General features: G+C 39.2%; 1 long non-coding RNA gene across 1 annotated transcript in view; it reads left to right on the forward strand.

Annotated features, from left to right (window-relative positions):
• The window catches only part of LOC108449576, a 67,376-nt gene extending 47,680 nt beyond the window's left edge, over positions 1-19,696 (forward strand). The window contains exons 2-4 of the long non-coding RNA XR_001865791.1: positions 4,951-5,004; positions 7,722-7,771; positions 19,496-19,696. This is a non-coding gene — a long non-coding RNA (uncharacterized LOC108449576). The remainder of the gene's footprint in view (positions 1-4,950; positions 5,005-7,721; positions 7,772-19,495) is intronic.
• The last annotated feature ends 6,414 nt before the right edge of the window (positions 19,697-26,110 follow it).

Here is a 26,110-nt window from a genome sequence, read left to right on the forward strand (position 1 = left end):
GAAGACCATGCATATATTTTGTGTATTTAGTGCGTAGCAGAATGAAACATTTGGATACTAAATGGAAAGGCAATTACTATTTAAACATGTGAGAAAAAAATTTTTGGGAGTTTCCATCTACCTTTCCAGCAGACACTTCTCAAAAGTTCACTGCTTTTCAAGTGCATCATTGAAATGATGAGACAAAATTATTTAAAATAGAAAGAGAGGTTTCCATTTTAATAATTGTGTCTCATTATTTTATGAATATGATGTCTTCAAGAATGTATTTAGCTTTAAACACAACATTTAAGTACATGCTGAGGTAAAGCCTTCTGACTTTTGAAAGGGCCTCTATGTAGTTTCTGTTGCTGAGTTATGAAGTTGGTTTTCTTTTGCCTGCATGAGAAATTTCAAAACTTAGTGTTGCATCATGCTGGAGAAAGCTGAGTATCCGAAGTAAGAGTTCTGATTGTTTGTTGCTTCACATCTTCTTCACAACCATTCATTAGCATTTGTAGAAGTCAAATACATGATGATGTAAAATACAGTCCTCTGTTTACACTAGCATGAGTAACTTGTACACCATTTTTACATAGACTTAGCTAAAATTTAAATATAGGATTCAAAATGCTAGACACTGGAGGATCAGGATTTGGAACTGTAAAGTTTACTGGGACAAAGGGCTTTGGATGTAAATTGGTAAGATTATTTCATTAAAAATACTCATATAAGATGCATCATAGGTTTCTAGCTAGACCTCAACTCCTTAGCATACTAGCTAATGAATAAAACACACTTCCAATGCCCTCCAAAGAGCAACAGACCTGTTAATGAGCTAGTTCTATGTTTCCCCCCCCCCCCCAAAAAATCAAAACACAAGAAGTTTAGAAAAACATATATTCCAAACTCTTTCTGAACTTGAAAAATGTTCCAGGCAGTTCTTATCCAAGCTGTTAAATAAAAGTTTCTGCAGTAAAGTAACAGCAGAACAATTTTTCAGTAACAAGAAATTAATGTCAGAAATTCCTCAGTTTTTGCTTTAAAATGCTTATCTAGCTTCAGTTCAATTCTTACCTTGTACAGCACTTCTTCTGACAATTACTAATTATCTTTTGGAAGTCAAAGATACATATTTATTTCACTGTTTGCCCCTCATGCAGGTCCAGTGAGCTATAAAGATTCTGAGAGATTGAGCTATAAAGATATAGAGCTATAGATTCCCAGCTGGTTTTGTGGCAACTGCATTGATTTACATCTACAGAGGACTTTTATTCCCCACAGGTTTTATTTCTGAGTGCTTTGTAAAACTTTTTATGTTTTTATCATAAACCATTTGCAACACACCGTACATGAAAACATAATCTTTCTTATCAGAGGCAATAAAGATATCCATAGAATATAATTGTTCTGCTTAAGATGAAACAAAGATTCATTTGTAATTGTATGATTAGCAGGAGGCTGTGTCTTTGCTAGTCTTGCGCACCAGGTCGAATTGTCCAGGGATGAGGCAGAATTTGACTGCAGATTTTGCAGTACCTTCAAAGGAGGCTGAGCATGAAAAAGTGAAAACAACTCCCCTTCTGCAGACCCAAGCAACAATCTCAATGGATCTTACTCCAAGCATGCATCACCTGAGCTCTTAAGGAGAGCCTTCTACCAAACACCTGCTCGGCACTGGGGGAACTACCCTTACAGGTGTCCCAGTGACACAGGGAGGTGCTGTGCCTGCCAGCTGGCAGCCACACACAGCCCTGGACCTGTCCCACTGATGGTGCTGGGGACACTGCACTCGCACAGCTGAGATTCCAGCCCCAGCCTCTGCTGGCTCTATCCACCAGCTCAAACAAGGTGTGCTGAAAAGAGCCTCTCCTGTGGCCCAGCCAGCAGAAGTGGAGCTGCTCATGGCTTGTTGGGAAGTTGGGATCCCTGCTTTGAAGTTGTCAACAACCTCCTGGACAGGCAGAGGCCAAGCACCCAGTTGAAACAGTGCTCTCTACAAGCATCATACCTGTCTAACTTAGCAACAACTGTAATCCACAATAATAACAATTCCACCTGAAGATGTCCCTTGGAAGTGTTTAAACACCAAATATAAGATGAAATTATGTATTTAAAAAAAAGCTGAAATTGTGCTCAATTTTGTTGTGACAGGACAAGTTTCTCATAATTTTCCCCAAAATGGAAAGATAAATGTACACGATTATTCCTTCCTGTTAAGAAAATGACAGATTTGTAGGTAGTATAGCTGTCTGCTTTAGCAATGCCTTTCACAGTTACAGCATGATTAGAGCAAGAGGCAGCAGGCCTGCCCTTACCACAAAGATGGCTATATGTTGGACTGTTACAAATAGCCAAGTGCGTTATGATGTCTTATTAATATGCTAGCACAAGAAGAAAACAGAATAGACAAAAGAGCTGAGTCTGTTCCATTTCATGAGAAACATGGGAAACCACCAAGCAGAAAACAAAGGACACCTCAAGCTCCCTCCCTTTAAAATATTTCCCAATTAAAATGTTAAGCAAATACCATTGGGTTCAGACTGTTTACACAAGGCTGGTCTTGTCAAAGAATAAATGCTGGCAGGGCAGGCTAGAAAATGCCAAACTCTCTCATCTTCTGTATACCTGTAAAAAACTGCATAATTAATAGAACAGTTACTCTAGACAGGCCCCAAGGGCTAGAACCACAAAATGGTTTCGACCCCTCGCTGTCATGCCTACCTCCAAATGGCAGAACCTCCAAATTCTTTGCCAGTCGTTCCTTAATCCTGCAGTTTCTAAATAGACTCACTGCCATGTTTTCATCAGTTACTCTCTCCTAGTGCTTATATGAATGGTGCTGTGCCTTGCCTAGAAGTCCCTGGCTGTCCAAGCCCAAGCAGCACCAGGGTCACCTGCCCATGCCCACCAGGCAGGCAGCACTCCTGGGTCACCCCACACCTGAAGCATGAGCAGCTGGCACTGCAGGGGCTCAGAGCCCTCCTCTCCCAGTGTGTGGTCAATGGGTGCTGCAGATGCTGCACACTTTCCATCCTCCACACACAGGAGGGCAAAAGTTTTCATCCAACCTGTCTGTTCTCAGGAATGCAGCTCAAGACTCAGCTTTGTTGGCTTTCTCTGGACATGCTGGGCCTCCTGGACACCACTGGGAAACGAATTTCAACCTGCAGTCTCAAGGCCAAAAGGATAATTTTAAGAATATAGACAAAATCAGAGGCTTAGAGGGACCACAATGTCGAGGTAAAAATGAACTCCATCAGGAACACAGGAGAAAGATACAACTGCATTTATTTTCCCTTGGGAGAACCACACACTGTAACAGGTAGGCTCTCTTCCTACAGCACTGATGCTGCCATCCCAGTGCAGATTGCAGCCTGCTCTCCATATTTTAGGGTAAACTGGTGAATTACAAAGGAATTTGGTGCTGGGTTGTACACTAATCATTAATAAACATATCAAACAGTGTATAAATCTCTATAAAAGTGAATTCTCTGTGCAGCTACTCATCCACCAATACTTGATAGTTAAAAAAAATCATTATAAACTAATAACAGTTGAAAGATTTTCTTTAGATTTAGTGTAGTGTTCTCTCTACCAGTGAATGAGGAATACTGACAAACCCTAAGACTCCAGGGCTGGTAAGCAGTTACAAAAGATAATCAGAATTTAAACACCTTAGCTTCTGAATATTCATACAGCTCAGTAAATATTATGCATTTATTAAAAATCTATTGCCATCCTTCCCAGAGGCAGAGGACATACAATGCCTGGTTGGTTTAATCAGTTTCCCTACCACAAAAAATACAAATGAATGGTTTCTTAAAAATGCAGAGTCAGTATTTCCTCTCAAGACATCACTGGGCGAGCTGACCTCTTTAAACACTGTTTATTATAGTGAGTCTGTACTGGCCCAGTAGCCCAACTCTCTCCTTAGACAATTAAATTGTGCATACAATAAGTTTCCCTTGAAGGCTCTTTGAAAGGCTGAGAATTATAAATGGAGATCTTAACAGCATCTTTCAGCTGTGTTCTGTGTCTCATTCCTGAATCAAATTTTTTTCCCGAAGATGTGTTCCCATGTCTCTCTTGCTGTCTCAGGTAGAAACAGAATCTAATGACAGGGCACTATGCTAGTCTCAGCTGTTTAACTAATTTCATTAGAGCTAACATTCAGAGATATTTGCTCTTGAAATATTTAAGGAAAAAAGACAAGTGTTTTGGGATGTTTTACCAAATTTTGCATGCTTGTATCAAAAAATAAGGTTGTTTAACTTGATCATCTGGTTTCTGTGTTTTAGTTCAACAGTAAGACAAAAGGGATTGCCTGAATGTCTCTTTGCAAAATATATCAAAAAAGCTAAACAAAACCAAGAACTGGGTATTTTCTTTTAGTACCATAAATTAACTCAGTATAAAAATAGAATATTTACATCAAAGGAACACTATCTTGTGTCCACAGGGTTAGATTTTCATATTCTATGGCCTCCGTGTCTAACTTAGGCTTTGAATTTTGATTCTCTGGGTATAGTTAACACAAATTCAGTGAGATATTTTGGTGGTACATACTGCTATTAATACCTTATCTAAAAACACTTGTCTGCAAGTCTAAAGGGCAACTTTTAGCTCAAAAGCTTTAGTGTTCATCAGCCAGGAAGACATTAGTTTTTAACAGACATTATTAAATTTGACAAGATTAATTCTTTTTCTAGCAAATGTGGTTACCATTCTTAGCAATCACCAAGGTATTTGGATGGTCCAGTTCTAAATGTAACCCTGAAATTCTTCTTATTAATTTGCTCTTGCTTAATTTTATTTCACACCATTACCTTTATATCCACTTGTCTTAAACCTGTTTTCTTCAGAGAATTACATAGGAATCTATGTTGCTCAAATAACTTGGTTTCTTTAGAAATAATATCTACTAGATATTAAATCTGACAACAAATATTTATTTGGGTTTTCTTTCAGATTTGTCCTGGCTTGTTAGAAAGCATCCCAGAATGAGTCAGAGTGAAGATCAGGGTAATTTAAAGTAATTTTCTTTTATTATGTCTGGTTCTTTTATGGGAAATCCTTTCTTTGGCGGGATCTGCAGCACAGCCTTGCATTTCTGATTAAAACATTAGCCTAGACGGGTCAGTTCAGACCTCAGTCCAAGATTTTAGATTAACCCTTTTTGCTTTATGCGGTTCAGTGAGAATAATAAGGTTACTTACTGCATTTGTCAACTATATATGTAGGCAAAAGCTTAATAAAAAAGAAACAGAGACTGCATAATTATTTTTAGTGATATCAGGTTATTGCTACATTTTTCTTCCTCCAGTATGTAAGTTCTCTTTAAACTTAATTTAATATAATTTTATTTTATTTTGGTTTGGTTTATTTTGTTTTGTTTTATTTTGGAAAGGCTCAGTCACAAGATTGGCGTTCTGACCCTTTTTATAGTGATACAAACTATTTCCCTGTTTTTCCAAAAATGAAGTTATTTTTCCCATTAACTCTTTTTCAAAGGGCAGCTTAAGAAACTGATTAAGAAAGACTGCTTCACAAGTAACATATGAAATTAGATAGAATTCTTATTGTATCCATTTCCGACAGCACAGAAGAAAAAAATGAATTAAAGCTATATATCTTGCTATGAAAACTGTTCTGGAACAAATGGAAGCTCAAGCTAAAACCAGGTGCCATTTATCATATCTATTATTTTTCTGTAGCTAAAGCCTGAAACATATTTTATTTGGAAAAAAAGACACTTTTATAAAGCATTTTACCCAAACTGCAGCCATCAGCCAACATATCCTACATACTTTTTATCTTTCAACAATTTGCAAAAATACTGGCATAATACGTGCAAGAACCTTTTCCATGGTTCTGAATATAAAGGGAGTATATATGCTTGAATCAGCACTCAAATTATATCTTCTGTTTCAAAAGCCCTATGTGTACAACATTCAGGAAACAGAAATAAAGCCCAATTCCCAACATTAATAGACTGCTATCCAATTGGATAAGAATTAGAACTATTGTCTGAACTTGAAAGCACTGACTTTCATGGAGCCTGGATTTTGCTCATATTTTTAGTAAAATATTTTTTTCAGAGCTTTAAAAATCCTGCTACAGAATGTATTTAAAAATTATACAAAGAAAAACCACTGATTTTTCACATTCTTCCTCAGGTGGGTATCCCAGCTATTTGGCTGTGCACACAACATGTCAGAATTGGGGTGTTTGAAATGTTGTACCATTTGCCATGCTACCTCCAGGAGCCTTCAGAGCCAACCACCCTATCGTATTTAATTTTTTTTTTCTTTTTTGTTAGTCTATCAGTCTGCTAAGTCTCTCTAAAGCTTCTTTTCAAAAGTTTTTTTTTTAATTGATTTCTTATTTGCTTAGTGATCTTTTTCATCTTTTTGCACAGGGCTTACATTTTCACATAGTGCTAGAAAGGACTTGGGAGTTGCATATTAGTCATTTGTTTTGTCCTCTAACAGCATGAGGCTTTCAAAATCTATGTAAAAAGGACACACTTGACCTACTTAATAGGTCTGAATGGGCAGATGATTATAAACAGAACTATTTCAAATCAATTCATGTTTTAATTTTAACTTGCATTTGTTATTTAAAAAGACCCAAAACAACAGACTTTCAAAAAACAGAGGACACTGGAGGGCAGGGCTCTGATTTATCTACTGATTTTGCCTTCAGCATCATTGACAACAAATTATTGTTAGGTATAAAATTACCAGTTTGCATGAAATATCTGCATATAATGCACTACTACTATTGCTTGTCCTATATTAATCTAAAAGCATCCTGGAAAAATCATTGATTAGTATTTGCACTGAAGATAGTACAGTCTGTACACAGGACTTGAATATGGCTGCACTATAAGATAGAAAGAGGTAGGACAACTTACAAGTTCATGCTGCACATAATTATGTGGTCGCTGCTTTATATGCCCTAGTGACAAAAGACTTACTGTTTATTAATTGTGAAAACACTACTATTTCCATGTGATTATGTAGAAGTTGGAATTCTGTAGCAATTTAAACAAGAAAAAGGGAGAAGGCTGGCTAAGTTATGTTGTGAGAGTTCTTTCAGCCTAGGTGTTGAGTGGAAGAAATGATGGAAGTACTTATGAGAAGGGAAGGGGATTTGGAGATAAAAGCTGGAGCCATCAGCAGAGCAGGGAAGCTTGTAATGAGTAAGTGTGAAAAGGAATTAGTACAGAGCATACGCAGAGACTGTGTGGCTTGTAACCTTAAAAACAATCACAAGAAAAAATGAATGTGAGGTGAAACTAATAAGAGATTGAGTTAAGTGACTCAGAGACTATAAAAGGGAGATGACATAGTCAGAGGACCAAGTAGGAAAGATCATCTTGATGACAGCAGTCTGGACTAATTGAAGAGGCAGAAATTAATACTCTAAAAAATTGCTTCGGTCTCTCACAATAGGACTATTTGTTCAATTTAATTATAAGGTTTCTTACAGAAGGAACCTAAAAGCAATATATAAAATAAAGCGATACATTTTTTTTTAATCTTCCCTGCTACTTTTTAAAATCCATATAATATTATATTTCAGAAAAACTATGTACAGGGAAGTACAGGACTAGAACTTGATATTGGTGATCTCTAAAAATTATGCAACATAGCAGAGTTCTAAAAATGTAGAGCTGTTTTTTTTTAAATTTTTGATCAACCCAATCTAATATTTTCTGTTTCCTATATTATCAGGTTGTTCTAGTCATCAAAGGCTTACAAAACAGTATTAAAAACAAATTGCGGTAAGTATTTCTTTTCCCTATCTGAAAAAGCCAAGCAATGGAAACAAACATTCCCAAGGACTAATTGTCCTAGCTCAAAATACCCTTCATAATTCCTGGAAACTACAGAATACTACATTCCCTGAATGGCCACATCTCCCACAGTTGCAGCCTCCACCCCAAAACAATCTCTCCACCTTAGCTTCCTCTCCCACTCAGAGAGATTCTCAGGCTTCTTTTGAAAGCCCCCACCCCAGGTCTGGACTTTTGTCTTCCTTCTACTCCTGAGCCCTTGAAGTTCTTGCCAAGTCTGCAGCCCAGCCTAAGCCAGCAGGCTGGTTGGCACCTGCTGGGCCACGCTGTCTGCTTCTTTGCCTTTCAGTCATGGCTGTGTCCAGATTCTCCCTGACCACAAAGATTTGATTCCAATTCCAGGCTTTAATCTTGTCCTGAAGTAGTAGGAACCCCATTCTTTTTGGCTGGATAAGTCATTTCTCATTTCTGCTTGGACACAAATTATCTTTGCCATCAGTAAAATGGTTACCCATTCCCACGGTATTAGTGATGGGTGAAGTGAAGTCATCACTATCATATCCTCATGAAAGGTAGGTTGTAAACCAATACAGAATAATAACACTGGGTACAATGAGTAGTTTACACTTATTGGAACCACTGTTTGCCTTTTGTATTTTTAGCTTAGGGATAAAACCACACCCTGTCCTCCCTCCCCCGCCCCTTGATGGGCAAACCCAACAGAAACTCTGCAAGTTGAAACTCATGGAGCTTCTTAGCCCTTCCATAATTATTTTTATCCCCAGTGTAAAGGATGATTCAGTCATCAGTTCTCTGAAGAGAGACAGAGATAAAGACAGTGAAGGAGAAGCGTATGTTGAATTGCTGTTGGAGATAATCCTTTCCACATGAAGTAGGAGTGAGTATTAGAGGAACAAACGTCCAGTGGAAGCTGGAAGGGGGATGCTTTGTGGAAAGCCTTGTGCAAACTAGGGCACTCCATTATCCACAGCAGAACAGAGAAAAATGTTGTCACACAGCCACTTAACCAATCATAGGAGAACGATGTACATGAGTAATATTTAAAAAAAAAATTAAAAATCTGTCTTGTGTTGTTTATATTTTTGGTTTTCCTCTTTACAAAGGCAGGAGCTGGTACTAGCAGTGTATAAGGCTGACACTGAACATAGAGATATTCCTTCCCTCAACTGTTTTTGAGTGGAAGGAGGCGGAAGAGGGTGAATCAGTGAGTAAAGTGTAATGCAGTACAGGTCTGGGGAAGGCTGATGGGTCCTGGAACTGATGATCTCTGCTTAGAAGAAAGAAGAAAAATGCCCTTATTTGTGAGACTTTTGTTGAATAGTGCAGCACATGGCAAACAGCTCCCCTTGAGACGTCAAAAAAAGAAATGTAAAGGACAAAGCAAATGAAAACTTTGACAGTCCACAAAGTGAAACAGAATTAGAGATCTTGAGTTTGTTTTAAAGAAAAGCCAGAACAATATAGTGTGTAGAGCATGAATTGTACCTACTGTACTTTAAGATGGCAAATCTCCCTGAGAGGGATTCTCAAAAGTGACTAAGAAACATTATTCCTATTGACAGTTTTGTGTATCTTTCTGTTTTGGAAATGTAATACTAAGCCTAAAAGAGAAACATGGTGAAATTTTAATTAATTTATAAGGTTTAAGACCCACTGCAACGTTTCTATACTGGTCTCTAGTCCTGCAAGCTCAGCTGCTCCAGAGGATTTGTGCCACAGTGGGTTGTCAAACTGCTGCCTCTGGAGGAGCCCTCAACTCCCAGTAACATGTCCATACAACCAACAAATTTATATTCTAATTTTTTTTCTTGGTCGAGACAATCACCAACAGCAAATTTTACTGATCCAGGAACTAAGTGCAATGGACAGTAGACACATAATTGAGGAATTCAGAAGAGAACAGCAGGGACATTAAAAAAAATGTTGGTTTGGTAAACTTGGAGATGTCTGTAAAATGCTAATGTCTTAATCAGCTTATTACAGTTCATACAGTTGTCATGTGTGGTGTTAAAAGGCTATTCAGTGAGTCAAGAGTGACCTTTATGAAAATAACTCCTAACTTTGGGATCTGACTAACACAATTTGTCCCTGAAGGAGGGACAGTTTGCATGTAAATTTTCATTCGGATTATTTCTTGCTGTTCTTTTAATCTTCAAATGTGGCAGACAGTCCCTTGAGTCCTATTAGATGTGGAGTGGCTTTCTAGCTTATTTTATGCCAACTGGCCCTCTTCTTTGAGGAAAATTAATTTTGTTTGTACTGTTTATCTCAGTAATGATTGGTTTTGACTGAGAGCAAATTAACTTCTGTTTCAACAGTGAGGGTCTGGTCCACCTACTCAGCATTGTCTGAAAAAGGCCATACTAATTTCTCAACAGATTGCAAATGTCCCCTCCTATGTTCTATCCCTGGTGCAGGAAACCACCTACTGATCTTGGGATATGCCTCTTTTTAAAAGACAGGTCGTTCCCAAGTGACACATTGGTGAGATACTGTAGGGATCTGGACTGAAATATCAGTGAGTTAAAATCTGTATTCCACCAGTGGGCTTGGCTGGGCAAACCATTGCTTCTGAATGGTGTCAGCGTGTCCAGGGCACCACCAGCAACAAACACATCGGGTAGTCCAGTTACTAGAGGGCCTTGCACAAGCTCTGGGACAGGCACAGCCTCAGCTTACCTGCTGGCTCTACTTTAGCAGGGCAATTATCAGAACAACAATGGCAACTAGCATGGAGCTCAGCTCCAAAATAAGGGTATGGCCACACAGGGCTCCATACTCAACACTGAACCTCTGTACCATGAATATGGAATAAACATTTATGAGACGTTGACCATCGTTTGAAGCATGGCACAGAGAGTAAGGTGGGAGAATATAGAAACAAGAATACTCCTTTTCTGAGCTAGTGCTGGCTTGTCACACAGAACATGAAGGTGGTTAAGCATATACTGAAACACATAGCCCACTGTTGGTCATCCCTTATTTGGACAAAAAAGAGTTTTGTGATTGCACGACAGGGATGGAAGACTAGTGATGGAAAGAGGGGAAAAAAAGTGGCCGCCATTAGCAGCTTGACCATGCTCCCCACATATGGGAAAATGTCTGAGCCATACCAGGTATTGATAACCCCCATGGGATTCTGAGAGCCCCTGTGATTTGGAAAAGGGGTGAACTTGAGTCTACTGGGGTGCTGTCTAACATGACTCTAGGCCGTGGCTGTCACCTCAGCTTGTCACATTCTTTGTGTGACCTCTGCTGAGCTTCCTGCAACTCTCTCAGCCAGCTTCATGAGTACAAACTTGTCTAATTTACCAAATGCAGTAGGACCAGTGTGGATGCTGAAGGGCAGTGAAAGGTAGGTCACCAAGGTGGAGTCATGAGATGATTACAGTGCACAGAGGTCAGGCTTTGAATGCCAACTGACAGGGAGTGTTTGGGGGAGCTCAAGTGCTCTTTGTAGAGGTGACAGAGCTGCTTCAGTGATGTAGCAGTGGGGACTGCTCAGGCGACCCCAGTGAGGACGTGGATGGGGAGTTGCAGTGAGTTTGCTCTCATTGTGGGAACCTGCATACACAGCCTTGCTGGGCAGAGTCAGAACAGAGCCTTCCTCAGCCCCAGAGCCATATTGAACAGCAGAAAACTGATGATGTAAGGCTTAAGAACTGCTTTCACAAGAGATGCTGAATCACAGTTTTCACTTAGTGTCTGTAGTGGCAACACTGGTTAGTGTGACCCCAGATGGCTCCTGTGTTCTGGGCATCTTGGCCATTCTTGCTACTTACTACACTTAGCAGTAAACTGTATTTTAACACACAACCACAGCAAAGTACTCTAATATTTTCTACATGTGTGTTCATATTCTGGGGAAACTAGCTCTGACAAATAGAAATGCTTTAGGTAAAAAAATTGCAGAAATGACTAATTTATTCTCCAGTTATCCTATTTTGTTCATCAAAATTATCCCTCTGATCCAATATACTTCAATTTATATGAACTATGTGTTTCTTCAGGAAATTAGCATATTATGTAACTAATAAGGAAGATGAACCAGAGAAAAGACTGAAGCTAAAAGCAAACCCAAACTAAAATGAGTACTAGGTTAATGATAGGCCTATTGGCTAAGGTAGAATACAGCAGATGAATGACCACATCAACAAAATCAAGCTGTGTTCTCATCTATATTTTTAAATGTTAATACTTTTAGTATTCCTGCAACTGACTGTGTCCAGAAGCTAGAAACTTAAAGCTTGATGGCTGTGATACTCAGATTCACTCTTAAATGCTCAGCCATTTATGGACCTACTCAGTTCCTACTGAGGTACAGAAATTCCCTGTAGGTTGTTAAAATGGACTTAAACCCAACTCCCTTCCTGATACACACACATATGCCTTCTTAAAGCTATGACCTTTCCAAACTCTCTGCCTACACTCAGCAGAATTGTGGTCTACTGCTTTTGGCTGCTGCAAGGAAACATTTCTGCCTCCTGGATGGAGCTAGAATAAAAACAATATTATAGTAACCACCAGATACTGGAAGAGATCCAAAATGATAGTAGCTCTTTGGCCTGGAAAACAAAATTAAGGAATACATCAGTGAAGAATGTGTGCAGGACCAGTCTGTTAAGTATCCCCATTGCGTCCAGGTACAGTTGAATAGAGCATTTTATCTGTGTGTATCAATAAAAGCTATTTGTTTCTAATGTGGAGGGTGAACTATAATAAACAATGCAGAACTTTCAAAACATATAATCTCAGAACCACAATTTTCGCATTTTCTTTTTTTTAATTGCTTTTGTTGCATTTTAGAGTAAAATGAATGAAGCACAACACATAGTCATAATTTCAATTTTTTTCCTCATTAAAAGTAAATCTTGCAGTTGGCATCATTAAGGTATTGACATTCTGCTCCAGTGTAATTACCTTTATGACTCTGTCTGTAGTGCACCTTTTACTTAGAATGGGAAATACCTCAAATAGTCTGGTAAATTTTACTACTGCAGGTGGGGAATGTCCAGTTTAATGGCCCCACTGTATTACTCTTTGTTATTCACATGTGCCAAAAAATACACAGGATATAGATGGGGCTGAGTTAATACTGTTGGAATTTCCTAATTTTTTTAATACTTGATCTTGTATCCTTAATATTGTAGGTGAACAGGCAGAGGTGAGAGGACTGGGATGTCATACTTCCATTTTGGCAGTAAACAGAAGGTGGATAAATAGTTGGAGAATTCAAAGTAATTTAATCTGACAGGTAATAGGACAGACATCCCTAACAGAGTCACACAAGCATATATAGATGTGTATACATACTCAGCCTCATTTGTTTCATAGTCAACAAAATGTGATTCACAAATGTGGTTTAAATGGAAAAAAAAGGCATTTGTGAATCTGATGAAGGTCTGTGTTTGTCAATAATTCATGTTTCACACAAAGGCAAATCAATAAAACACATTTTATGAGGCTGATATATTGGTTGTAACTGTGTTCGGCAGACAAGATATTTTGAATTCATTCCCACAGAAAAGAATAATCCTCCAAAAGAACAACTGATACTTGGGCTTTATCTAATGAGGTGGATATTACTGAGGCTTTGACTGGTTCAGAAGGCTAAAGAAGGCTCCAAAATGTAATTAGGATGCATTAGTTGCATCAGTTTCCCTTTTAATAGGTTACAGCTCTTCATGCAGATGTTAAAAAAAACTCACCCTGATATGTTTTTTTGACTCCAAGTGCCCAGAGGTGCCTGGCCAGCCAGGGGAGGTATGCCAGGGCAAGCTCACTGACTCAAAGGAGAGGACTTGCAAAACACCCTGGGAATACAAGAATGGAAAATATCTAGGCAGGAAGCTCTAGTAATAATTTGGTCGGAAAGAGAGCTGTTTTCAAGACCTGTTCATGCAAACCATTCCCTATTTTTTTTTTTTTTTTTTTTTTTTTTTTTATTTTAACCCTTCTCTGGAATTTGAAAAGCATAAGCCATTTCTTTGGCATTGTGTTATTTTCTGCCATGTTCCAATAACTCTTGTGTTTAAGGATGTTACTGATATATTGCTCATTTGTCAATAATATCCCCAAAGGATTTGTAAATATCACAAGGTGCTGAAGGCTAACAGTTCCCTTAACCTCCAAGTCTCAGTTGTTTCTTATTCACTGGTGCACACACAGAGGGTCCATTATATCTGGATGGCTGTATACTGGTGGGAGATGCAGACAGATTCAGGGTTTTCTCCTGTTTTCCCTAGCTGGCTAGTGGATGTTGGATCTGTGGTCCTGTGCTGGAGCTAACAAGTCCCGGCAAAAGCACTGATGGGACCACTCCTGTGATGTTCAATCTCTACATATGTGTCAAGAGTTCAGTATAGAGAAAGATTTAAATTTATTTTTTGTCAATGCAGGATTGTATTTTGCTACAGCACACAAGGCATTTATTTAAACAGTAACTGCAACAAACCTGCCAAGGTCAGCACCTTCGGTTTGTGTCTGTGGGCGAGCGGTGGTGATAACAGTGGGACCTGTGTGCGTGCTGCTGGCTTCTCTCACCCTTGCCTCACTGGCAGGGTAATGAATCAGCACTTTGGTACATGAATGTACTGTTCAGCGAGCTAAATTCTCAGCTCACTCTGTACATCTGTTGACTGGATACAAGTATATGTTCTAGTGCCCTTTCATATGTTCTTGGCACAGATGCATTTTGTTGGCATGAGCATTAGGCTGAGTTTGTTGGCATTTTAGGAAGTAAATCTGATTTAAAATGCAAACAGAAGAACAAATAGAATAAAGCAAACAAACAAACACACCAGGAGAGTGTTCCCACAGCAGAAGCTGCGCATGGCTCACAGTTTACAAACACATGCTTAGTCGTCCTGCCCTCTATCTCCCAGGTTTACTCATCCCATCAGGGAGTGAATATGGAGTTTCAAGTGAGCAGCATTTCATTGCTCAGATGGCAGATGCTTTCTGTCCAGAGGACTTCTGTCTGATGAGGAGCTGGAGGATGTCTTTTCTGCTCTTCCCCCAGCAAGCCCAAAGATTTAAACAGCACAGAAGAAGACATTAGTCAAAAAGACCTCTCTAAAGTCCAAGACAAATGCATTTTCTCTAGGTTATCCACTAAACTAATTTTCTTATGCACCTTAATTTTAAAGAATCATTGAATATATGGAAGTAAAAAATTATAGATGTGCTTAAAAGCAAACAACAGACTACTTAAAAAGCTTTCAGAATAAGTTTCTTATCTACTAGTGAACTTTCCTATGTGAGAAAACTTTGATATGCCTTTTGAGATGTTTGCCTTGATGATGTGGGTTTAGCAGGACTGCTTGAGTCCCATACTTTATCATCAGAATGATAGCATGCTGAAATGACTAATACAGCTAACACAGAATTTCATGAAATTACATGTCAGACAGGTGCTATTAAACATACGGGAGATGCTCTAGGGGACTGCTGTATTGCAACCCAGTAATGAGAGTAGCTCAAGTGCAACCATAGATGGGATCTTGAGTAAGAGCACCTTGAGGAGAACAAAGTTTTTTGATGTTAAAAAAACCCCAACAAACAAGTTCTGCTGCACAAAAGGACAATAGGTCATGTTCAAATGTTAGATGATACATTAGGTGAGAGCAAAACCCACAGTATGTAGGCCATGATTTTCTGAAATAACAGTCTTTTATGTTATCATTAAGTATATTGGTCACCTTAACAAATGTCAGATAATCAAACTTGAAACACTTCCCTATATTCACACATTTACAGTTTATTTGCTGTCTAGAGGCTTAACTGGTTACACAAGGTTGGGCTTTACAGGAAAAAGATTTTGTGATAATATTTTGATATAAAAAAGAATAGTAAATGTTCAAAGAACTTGTAATTAGAAGGTTTATAACTTGTCACCATTCTTGCCCTTATAAGGTTTGATTTTTTGTAGTCTTTATTATGGTAAAGAAAGTATAGCAGCAGTACTCATGACAGAGTACAGAAAAACTGCATGTGAGAAAAGTTAGAAAACCCAAAATACAATATTTGGAACTTGATTGGGGCCTCTGATTTTTTTTCCTATTGAGTTCAATTAATTTTAAGTTCTTTTTCTTGTGTTATTAAAATCAGAACACACATAGAATAGTTTGCTGTCTGCTCTAGCTCAGAAAAATATGAAAGCACAGCCTGTACTGAATGATAGAGTTGTGCTTTAATGTCCAGCCATGTGGTTTCTCCACGGAAAACTAATGAGTTAAAGATGAAATTCCTCTTCTAGTTTGCATATATCTTCTTGCAAGGATTCTGCTGAGCAGAAGTATAATTGGAGGCTCTATACAATTGAGTCTTGTACTTTTTAATCCTAACATCATAGGCTACAAAACATCTTTCTTCCCACAAAACCACGATGTTTTTGGTCCTAGACATGATCAGTTATGGATATTTTTGAAATAAAGTAAACATTCTTGAAAATATCAGGACCATTCCCCTGAACTGTATTCAATAACATCTGGAAAAAGAGCAGGGTAAAAAGCAGAGAAACAGAAAGATATAACTAATGTCTCAAGGCTGAAAGAATTGTCCTTAGTTTCTGTACTAGGGTCTTATTCAGCTCTTATTGAATCAAAAGTAAAACTGAAGCAGAAAGTAGAGGGGAGGTTTCCATTCATGCTTCCCATGCTGTTTTCACTTATTAAACTTTGTTCTGAGTTAACAGGAGTACATTCACAAGTCTTCCATATAAACTGTGTCTGAAATTGTGTAAATCATATTCAGAGGTGTACTGAAGGTGTACAGAGACATTTCACTTGTAGTATATGACTGTGGATTTAAAATACATTTTATGACATAGTGGCTTTAAGATACCCATGATTATTTTTAGAAGTGTTGAAAATTGGAACTATATCCCTCTGTTGCCCTATTTCATTGCAATTTAACCAAGGGAACAGGGATAAGTCCCTTTCTCAAAATATTTCTATACAGAAAGTATAGAAATGTGTGTCTGGATCTTTTGAACCAAATTTAGTATCAGCAGAAAATGTTTTGTTGCTACTGCTTATATGTGTACAGCGAGAGTCTTTGGGTTTAGGCCAGAAGTCTTCAGGGAATGGACATTCTGACTGCAGTTGTTAAGCACTTTGCACTATGACTCTTGGTTTCTGACATGAACTCCTGCAATACAAATAATAAAGATGCTTTCCCACTGAGGCTGGAAGCCTTGGTCACATGCAGATGCCGTGGAGGAGGTAATTCTTGCTGAAAGCTTGGCACTTGCACAATCAGAATAAAACAAGTTAAGAAAAGGGAGAGAATGTCAAATTATTAAACTGTCTGCAGTGAAGAATAAAAAAAAATTAAGCTGGTATTTTTGCCTTCCCTTTTGACTAACTGAGCGAAGTCTGTCAGTGATGTTCTCCTGTAGAAAAGCAATTGGCAATACACAACCACTTAGTTCTGTTCCTGTAGGCAGCAGTTAATGGTAGCTTGAGCTTCAGTGGGGTTTTTTATGAGGTTATGAAATTAAGGATGCCACCCTGATAAGCTGACACACAGCTATTTTCCATTAGATTGATCTTTTCAGCTTTATGCAGACAGAGCTCACAAGTTATCCTTCCACCCCTACAGCTCATGTAAATCCAAAGTCTGTCCCAAAGACTTGCTTGCCTTGAACTTTTAAATTAATTTAAACCCCATTGTTGTATCATATAACTCCTGGTGAAGATATTCTTTATCCAGAGCAAGGATGCTTTTTCTTCCTTGTGTATCCTATTTGGAATGCAGATTTCATCCCCAGGAATGGCCCTGCTATGATAATGATACTATACTTATCCACATCTAATCATGTATGTCAAATATTTTAATATGGAAAACCCCTCAATGTTTGGAAAACATCTTTGGACATCATTTGAATTATGTCAAGGATTGTCAAGATGCCAGCAGCAGCAGTAGTGAAATCTAAGAAACAATTGGAACAGGGTAAGATATTTTTGTGTTTAGAATGAGGAATAAGAGAGAGTGTACAGTAGAGGGACTTCAGTTGAGGGGAGCCAAGTGGTAGGCCAAAGGGAAGGAAATGGAGAAGTAGGGTATTCAGAGTTAAGATGCTTACAAGGAACACAAAAACTGGCTTATTGATGTGTCATAACATTCCTGTGTGACTTTAGCAATCCACAGGCCCAGTTTTCTAAAGAATGTGAGGCAGATAACTCCTCGTTTTCGTATATAATTAGTTATAAAACTAATATAGTGTGTGGCTACTACCATATGATTAATTATCTTAATTCATGAATGCTTTTCAAGTATGAGTTTCAAGTGTTAGCATTAAATGCCCCTTAATTTTAAGACCCAATCCTGCAAATATTTGTCAGCGCTTGCTGTCAAGAGTAAGTTATTACTCAAAAGAAAATGTTAACTTCAATGGAATTACTTGTGGTATTGAGTGCTATCACAGAAGGGAATGTTTTCAGAGTTTTTATTTTAGCTACATAAATATACAGGTCATCATACATGTATTTCTATATGTATATACACATATACATGTTTTCATAAAATGAATTTTAAAAACTTTTTTTTTTCTATGTAGTCCTTGCTGTCTTTTTTAAGTTGTGGGGTTTTTTTCTGCTAATGCATCCTAATTATCACTTTCTTCAAGGTACAACTAGCAAATGAAAATGCCATGTGTTCTCCTATCATAAGTTAGATCTGGTGAGGAACATTAATTAACACAAGTCTCATGATTTTGGGACCAGGTGAGTATGAATAAAGCAACTCATTGCTTTTTCTTCCTTTTCGCCCCTCTTTTTTCTTCTTTCTTTTTTTAAGTCTGCATTTTTAAATTCTGCAGTGCTGTTTTCCAAAGTTGAAATGCAACCCTGAGGCCAGTTCAGACACGGTGTGACGCAGGCCAGTTGAATTGACTGGTGGTTCTACTGTGGATGAGTTAAAGAAGGAATCACCCAGAGCAATGGTAGCTCTCAGAAGGGGGCCTACCCTTCAACAGTTTAAAGCCTTTGAAGAGAGATTTTCTTTGAGCAATGTGAAGTCTTTGTGGTGATGGGAAACATACATTTGTAATTACAGAAGAACACAGTGTACAGTAGGAATAGTATAAAAGCATGCGATTTACAGTGTCTAAGGAGAAGCTTTGATGTAGGGGGCCCCACTGACCTAGTTTGCTGCTGAAAGCCCTAGAAACATAAGTCTGACTGACTACAGTTATAGGGATGCAGGCTGTGAACAACATCCTTCTGCCTCTGCACTGCTGCTCTACACTAAATGAATAACCTTTTGCAGTACTGACTGTATGGAAATACTATATGAATGCAAAATAACTGCATTTAAAAACATTAATAAAGTTTGCTGTGCTCCTCTGGGGAAAATGTGCTAAAAAAGGACCATTGGGAATCAGTGTGCAGGCTGGGGAAAAGATTTATCTGGGAAGATTTTTTTAGGGAAAAAGATGTTGAAAACTTCATTCCAGGGCAGCCACCCTTTGGGAGGGTGTGGGGAGAGAATAAAAAAGGATGCTAATCTCTGTTAACAAGAGACAGAATGTAAAACTCAAGAAGTGATACTGATTCTAGATGGTTATGGTATCAGGGTCTGTAAGAAAGGTTGTGTTTGACAGCAGCCAACAAACCATTTACCTTTGGGGTATGGACTGCTGTGAAGAAATCTGATATGAGACCCAAGACTAGATATTCCCCTCCACAGGAAGAATGGGAATGGTGAAAGAGAATTGAAGGAAACAGGCTGCCATGATCTCAAACATTCTTCAAACCAGCTGTGTGATGTGGACAGTACCAGTCCTTCAGCAGCGTCCACCGACTGTCCACCAAGAGAAGAGCTGCAATTCATGGGTCACCTCACATAGGTGGCAAAAACCCTGGAAAACCACACAGTTGAGAGAGTCAGAAGTGTTTCACAGTAGTTCCTGTACTACTTCAAAAGTGAAAAATAAAGTATTCTTTATTCCATGGACTCAAGTTGAGATTTTTAGTAAAGCCACCTCAGATTTGTGTACTAATAGATTTGGATGGCTACATTCAGGCCATTTCATGATTGCTCTTAATTTGGATGCTAAGTTGAGCTGAGGTGGGTATCTGGGGGTTTGGTTAGTGACCACATCTAAATAACATTGTGCTGAGGTAGCACTGTCTGCCTTATAATCACTTTGCCTGTGGGAGAGGGCCAGTCTGAGGGAGGTCACTGAAATTAAAATGGAAAACTTAATTACATAAAAATAATATGGGTGTGTTGGGTGCTTTGATGGACAAGGATGATGCAGGAAAAGAAGAATATAATGTAAGAGCTATTTATAAATCTTACCTAATGGGAGTAATAGACAACAAAGGATAAATCAGTGACTATTAAGCAGTGTTTTGTGCCAGCACAAATACAAGCTTTAAAAAATTCAGCCTTAGACCTAGTAAACATAAGGTACTCAGTGAGGTATGGGAGAGACCCTGGGGATCTTGCTGCCTGTAATTCAGCTATTGGCTAAGACTCCTGTAGTCACCTCTGACTCACCAGTCACTGACCTGATCCTAGGGCAGAACAAGCCTAAGGCTTTTCTAGGTTTGCAGAGTGCCCCAACCACCATCTGAGGCTTCACTGCAGGACCTTTGATGCCTGTGCATTTTGCCTGCACTGCCACAATAAATATGTCATCAGCAACAAAATAAATAGTGAAATCAACTTTTCCAGGATCAGGTAATTTTTATTTCAAATTTGGCAGGCCCTTACCTTTTGGCTTAACATGCTTCAAATTTGGATCTATTTCAGGGAGAGAAGTTACTCCTCAGATATCATTTCCAACCCGTGATCATTATCCAGATGACTTGCCCATGCCCTTTTCAACTCCCCTTCACAGACATGTCCCTGCCTCAATTTACTTTCAATTAAGTCTGAAGGAGCCTTTCTTCTACTGTCAACATCACTGCTGTCACCATTCCCACCAAACATTTGCCATTCATTCCTAGTTAACACTGAAATGTTAGTGGTTGCTCTCTTGCCTTCCTAGGTTAGATGACATCCTTAACCCTTTCTTTTTTAGGAAACAATACAATCTAAAAGTGTAGAGACTAAAGCACTTTCGGTAAACATAAATTACATTTTCCCACCTGACGTATTTTCCTCCTTTAGAAGATTGAATTCTGGCAAGATCTGTTTAACTTGGAGTTCATGAAAGGCTGGACAAAGAGTGGTGTTGGAAGTCACCCACATTAAGTGAAATTTCATGTTGTAGTTCTTATTTTTAACCACACAAGACTTTTCCTTTCACAAGTAACTAGAAGAGCTGAAGGTTGTGGTCCTTGTGGTCTTTTGACATAATTGCCCCTGGATCCCTTAAGTTTCTTCCTCCCCTTTATAAAGTCCCATCCCAGCTAGGATACTGCTAAGTACATCTGTATTTCTGAGAAATACCACTGTATCTGTCAGTGGTATTGGACTAGAACAATACAGTCATAATTACAGATGGAGACAAGAGATCCTCTAACTTGATCTCACAAACAGGTCTCTCTGGATTTATTGCACTTGTGGGCCATAATCAAGGCTGAACTCACCTCCACTCAGATGCAAGTTTGAGACAAGCTTTGCTCATGCCCATGCTCATGCCCATGCTCTGTCTGCCTCGGTGGAAATACCACACGATTGATGCTGAGCAGTGAAGGCAGCCAGAGACTCTACGGACAGCCCCAGGTGCTGCACACTGGCTGCAGGTAGTCTTGCTGCACATGCAGCATGAAGCTGCATGTCCCTAGAGGCATGTGAAAACTTTGAGGCCCATGGGTCCTGAAATTCTGTACCTGGGTCAGAAATTATGCTTGAGTTTAGCTTATCTCATGGCCTCAGCAGTATGGGGTTGTATTCTCAGTGAAATTCAAAGGAGAATCCAGAGTACAGACTGTCCAGCTCTTTCTTAGTCTTTACCCTTCCCCTGCCAAAATACCTCATTTTGTCATACATACACCTGCCTTTGGCCACTCACTCAAGATCTAACACATTAGTCTTCAGAAACAAGAATACAATATCAGGATTCACATCTGTCTTTGAAGGGTTCTGATTTTATGCATGATAATAAGCCCTTTTCCCCACAGACACAAAAGTGCATGTTTCAGAAAACTGTCAAAGCAGTTATGAAGACAAAACATGGCTTTCATGCTAACTCAGCACTGGGGAGAGTTGAAGGTGTGTGAATCACTCAGAAATAGGTGTGAAGAGCATTATAAGAGTAAAGAAGAATCTAGCCTGTATAGTAAAAGCTGACCACTGCATGACCCAAAGACAATTTCAAGGAAACACCCTTTTAATAGTGATTCTGTTGAGAAACAGCGTTATCTGCCCATCTGCCCATACATTTTGAACTGAATATTATGAAAGAGAAACTGCTTCAAGGTCCACAGAGAAGTGCTATTTTATACTATGTGTTTTATCTTTATCATTTTATGTAATATTTTTAGCAATATGAACTACTGATCTTTATCTCAGAAATTCTCCAAGTGTGGTTGTGTACAATGCTAGCAGATTATGGCACACATTATGAGGTGAGATTACTTCATTCTATGTCTTAGGAAGCTGAGGGAAAAAAAAGATAAGTGAGCTCCAAAATCTTGAAATACTTTTTCTGCAATATAGGGTTTGTAGATTGCAAACTCAAGTCATTGAATGGATGCTTGAGGAATGCTTTATTTAAAATACGTGAATTCAAAGCATTAAAAAAAACCCCAAACCAACTCTGTAAAAGCTCAGCTGGACCAAAACTTTCAAGCTTATCAGCAGTTTTAAGTGTCACAATTGAATATGCCCAGTTTGAATTCTCAAACTGGTTGCTCTTCAGGAAAAAGCTCTAAAGAACTTGCATAGCCAAAATGCTGATGCAGCCAAAGGTTCTGAAAATCTGGGCCTAAAAATAGCCCCTATAAGAGTCAACCTAACCTTCCCCTGCCTTAGTAGTGTAGAATACGCTTTACCTCCTTTTGTCTTTACATCCTCTCTCAGTATTTTCCTAGGCACCAACAGGAAGAGCACCACCTTCATGGGAGGTAATTATTGAAACATCTTCAAGGCATAACACAGTGCAAAGAGCTAAGGCGTGGCCAGCTCTGAGCCCCACAGCACAGTGCTGTAGTCAGTGACTGGAGTGCACAGCTTTTGGGAGTTAATTTGTGTGTCTGCTCGGCCTGGCATGGTACAAATGTAGTCTGTGTGCTGTGCTCATATGGTGCTGTTTGAGGCTATTAATTGCTTTCCTTTGGAGCCTGTTCCTGTGATCTAGGACTGCAACCCTCTGCAACCACTGCCGAAGCAGCAAGTCCAGGGGACCCTTCCATTCACAATAAAACATTTATTCTCAAGAATTTACTTTTTATAAAGTGAGGAGACAGGAGACCCACTCCAATGTAGTTTTCTCTTTCCATATCTTTTCCCATGGGGGTTTACACAAGACTTTATGGAAGGGTTTTAATTTTATTGGGATATTTTCTAAGCTACCCTTAAGTAATGTTTTTGAGCTCATTCATGTTCTCTGTGGTAGGGTGTTCTCTTGCAGTTACAGACATACAGCAAAACAGCGAAGAGCTGAAAATAGAATGTACAAGTCATTTTTCTCACTACAGTTCAGAGGGAAGGCGACAGTATATGCCACTGCTTTGTGGAATCACAAGTATCGCTGTGATTCCCCCAGCAAGCCAGGACAAGGGCTTACAATGCTATTGTGATAATGTCTGGAGGCCCCAAGTAAAATCAAAGCTTCATTTTGCTTGCTGCTGAACAGCTTCTACTTTGAAGAATTTTTAATCCAAAACTTGAATCCTGCACTCACAGTATGACTGCTTTTGTGCAGAAAGTTATACTCCAAAGAGGGAAAAAAAAAGGAAAGAAGAAGAAAAATCCAATGTAATTTTATTATATATTATTTCTACTATTTGGGGATAGAAAACTAAGGTGCAAAAGAACTGAAAAACTTTTCCAACCAAATCTTTGATGTTCTAGTCTAGTGTTGATCTACAAAACTATCCTTCAGAGCTGTAGAGTTTGTGATCTTTCTTGTGTAAGCAGGTTGCTTGCTAGCCAGAGTAATCACTACATTTGTCTTGTGCTCTCATTTTAAAGCTGTCTTGGGCACACAGTGGCCTGTAGTGCATTTCTACACCCATTTTTTACATCCATACAGCCACCAATGCAACCATTCTTCCATTCTTGCCAGCACCTTTCTCTAGTCCTTAGGTAGAGATGCAAAATTCAAACTCACCAATAACATTTTTCAGACCACACCCTCATACACACCATATTTCCTTACTTTCCCTTTTTCTGCTCATATTTTATTGCATTATTGTCCCACTCCATTACTTTCCTCATTTGTTTCCAAATCAGCCTTCCAAAACCATACTTTTGACACTATCCTTCCAACTATTTGTCCCCATTCCTCCAAGTACATGCCTTGTCCCTAAAATACACACCTTTTCCCAGCAGCTTTGCATACCATGTCTCTCAAGCCTCCTGCCTGACTGAAGAGGATGCCAAGACACCACTGGGAATCCCAAGGAACCACAAATCCTCCGTGCACAGTAGTTCTGTGTACCTGGACACTGTTACTGGTGCAGCCCCCAAGGAATAAGAACCTAGAAACATTTGTTTAGCTGAGATTAAGTCTTATCCAAGATTAGGCAGTGCTACCAACCTGCTGCTCTTGAAACACACAGGTACCAAAATCCAGTGCTATACCAGCAGTGCCTGCTGTTCAAAGATTGTTATCTCCATCAATAAAAGTTTGCAAGCACCTCTTTCCATACTTTAGCTGTTGGCAGATTATTGCCTCCAGGACTAAAGCTCCGCAAGCGTGTACTTCTATGCATTAGCTGATAAACAATGGTGCTGTGCACAGCATTGACTCTCTGGCTGGTTTTGCCTTGTTTTTGGTGGCAGTGGCTCAGCTGAAGCTTGTGTTTTCTGAGCACAGTGGGTTAATCCAGCTGCTTTCCTGCGATAGGCCTTAGATTGATTCGTGCGAATTAGGTCTGCCGTGTGCTTTGGCAAGACTGAGCTCAAGCTGATCAGCTCTCCTACGTGACATCCCCACATCCAGTTTTGACATGCCTCTCTAGAGCACACACCTCAACCCACCCTTCTGTGTCGTAAGATGTCCCAAAGCTCTCCAGCAGGGTAATGGCACTGACTCCCTTACTTCCCACAACCCTATTACGTTTTGGGCCAAGGTCACTATGTAGATGTAATGTAAGGACAGAGTGAGCCAAGGAACAATTTGACTCTCTCCTTCCTTGATTATTTCTCCCCACAAAGGTCCATCTCCAAAAGCAGGAAGGCTATTCCAGGTTATTCATGGGTGTTAACTTCAGAAACATATATCTCATATACTCCAAAAACAGATGATAAACACCAGATGCAGATGGACTGCCTGGTATCCTGGAGAGCCCTGGTAGCCCTTTTTTGAACATGGGGCAGAAGAGGTTCAACACATAATGGGGATCTCTGGAAGTTCACTGTTGCCGCACTTTTCAAAAGCAGATAAAACATCAAACTCATTGAAGCTTGTTCTTTGTTGTATCCAGTTGACTTAGTTGTACCTCCAAAAATGGAGATTTTCCCACCTTGGTGGGCCTCTGTTTCATTGTTTCATCACTGTCAGTGAGAAGCATTTTTAATTTCTTTGCTGCAACTTGTGCAACTTGTGCATTTCAGCCTTTGCTGTGCACTGTCAAGGGATTATCAATCTGCAAATACCCATTAGGAAGCTGAAAAACAACAGTTAGATGCCCCCTGAATGTTCTAATTTCCAGGATAAACCCACACAGCTTTTCATACACCATATCTTTGCATGTCTCTGGTTCCTCATATACTGTATTCTCAGTCCCCTTAAATATCTTTCTGACCCTCCACCAGACTTCGTTCAATTTGTCTGTCAGTCTTGTACTGGGAACCCAGAAGTGCAAGTAAGATTTGAAACGTGGTCTCACAAGTGCTAAAAACAAACGAATAATCACTTGCTCCAACCTGTTGGCTACAGTGCTGTGGTACAGACCAGTGAACTGTTGGATTTTATCCACAGATGAAGGCCACAATTTTTGACTCACATTCAACTCCTTGCTTATCAGGTCCTTTCCTGACAGGGTGCTCTGTAGGTAGACAGACCCCACAGACTGCAATGTTGTGTCTCTCTGTGCAGGACTTTACCTTTGCACATTAGGGACAGCTGCCTTAAAACAAGAGAGCTGCTTTCCAGCAGCCCCAGTTTGTGGTTGACATTGAAGGTAATCAGCAGTGAATAAGGTGTGAGGACAGATCCCTACTCTTTAGAGGAATAGGAGA

The sequence above is a fragment of the Corvus brachyrhynchos genome, unplaced genomic scaffold (assembly GCF_000691975.1).
Source record: "Corvus brachyrhynchos isolate BGI_N302 unplaced genomic scaffold, ASM69197v1 scaffold28, whole genome shotgun sequence".
Lineage (NCBI taxonomy): Eukaryota > Metazoa > Chordata > Aves > Passeriformes > Corvidae > Corvus > Corvus brachyrhynchos.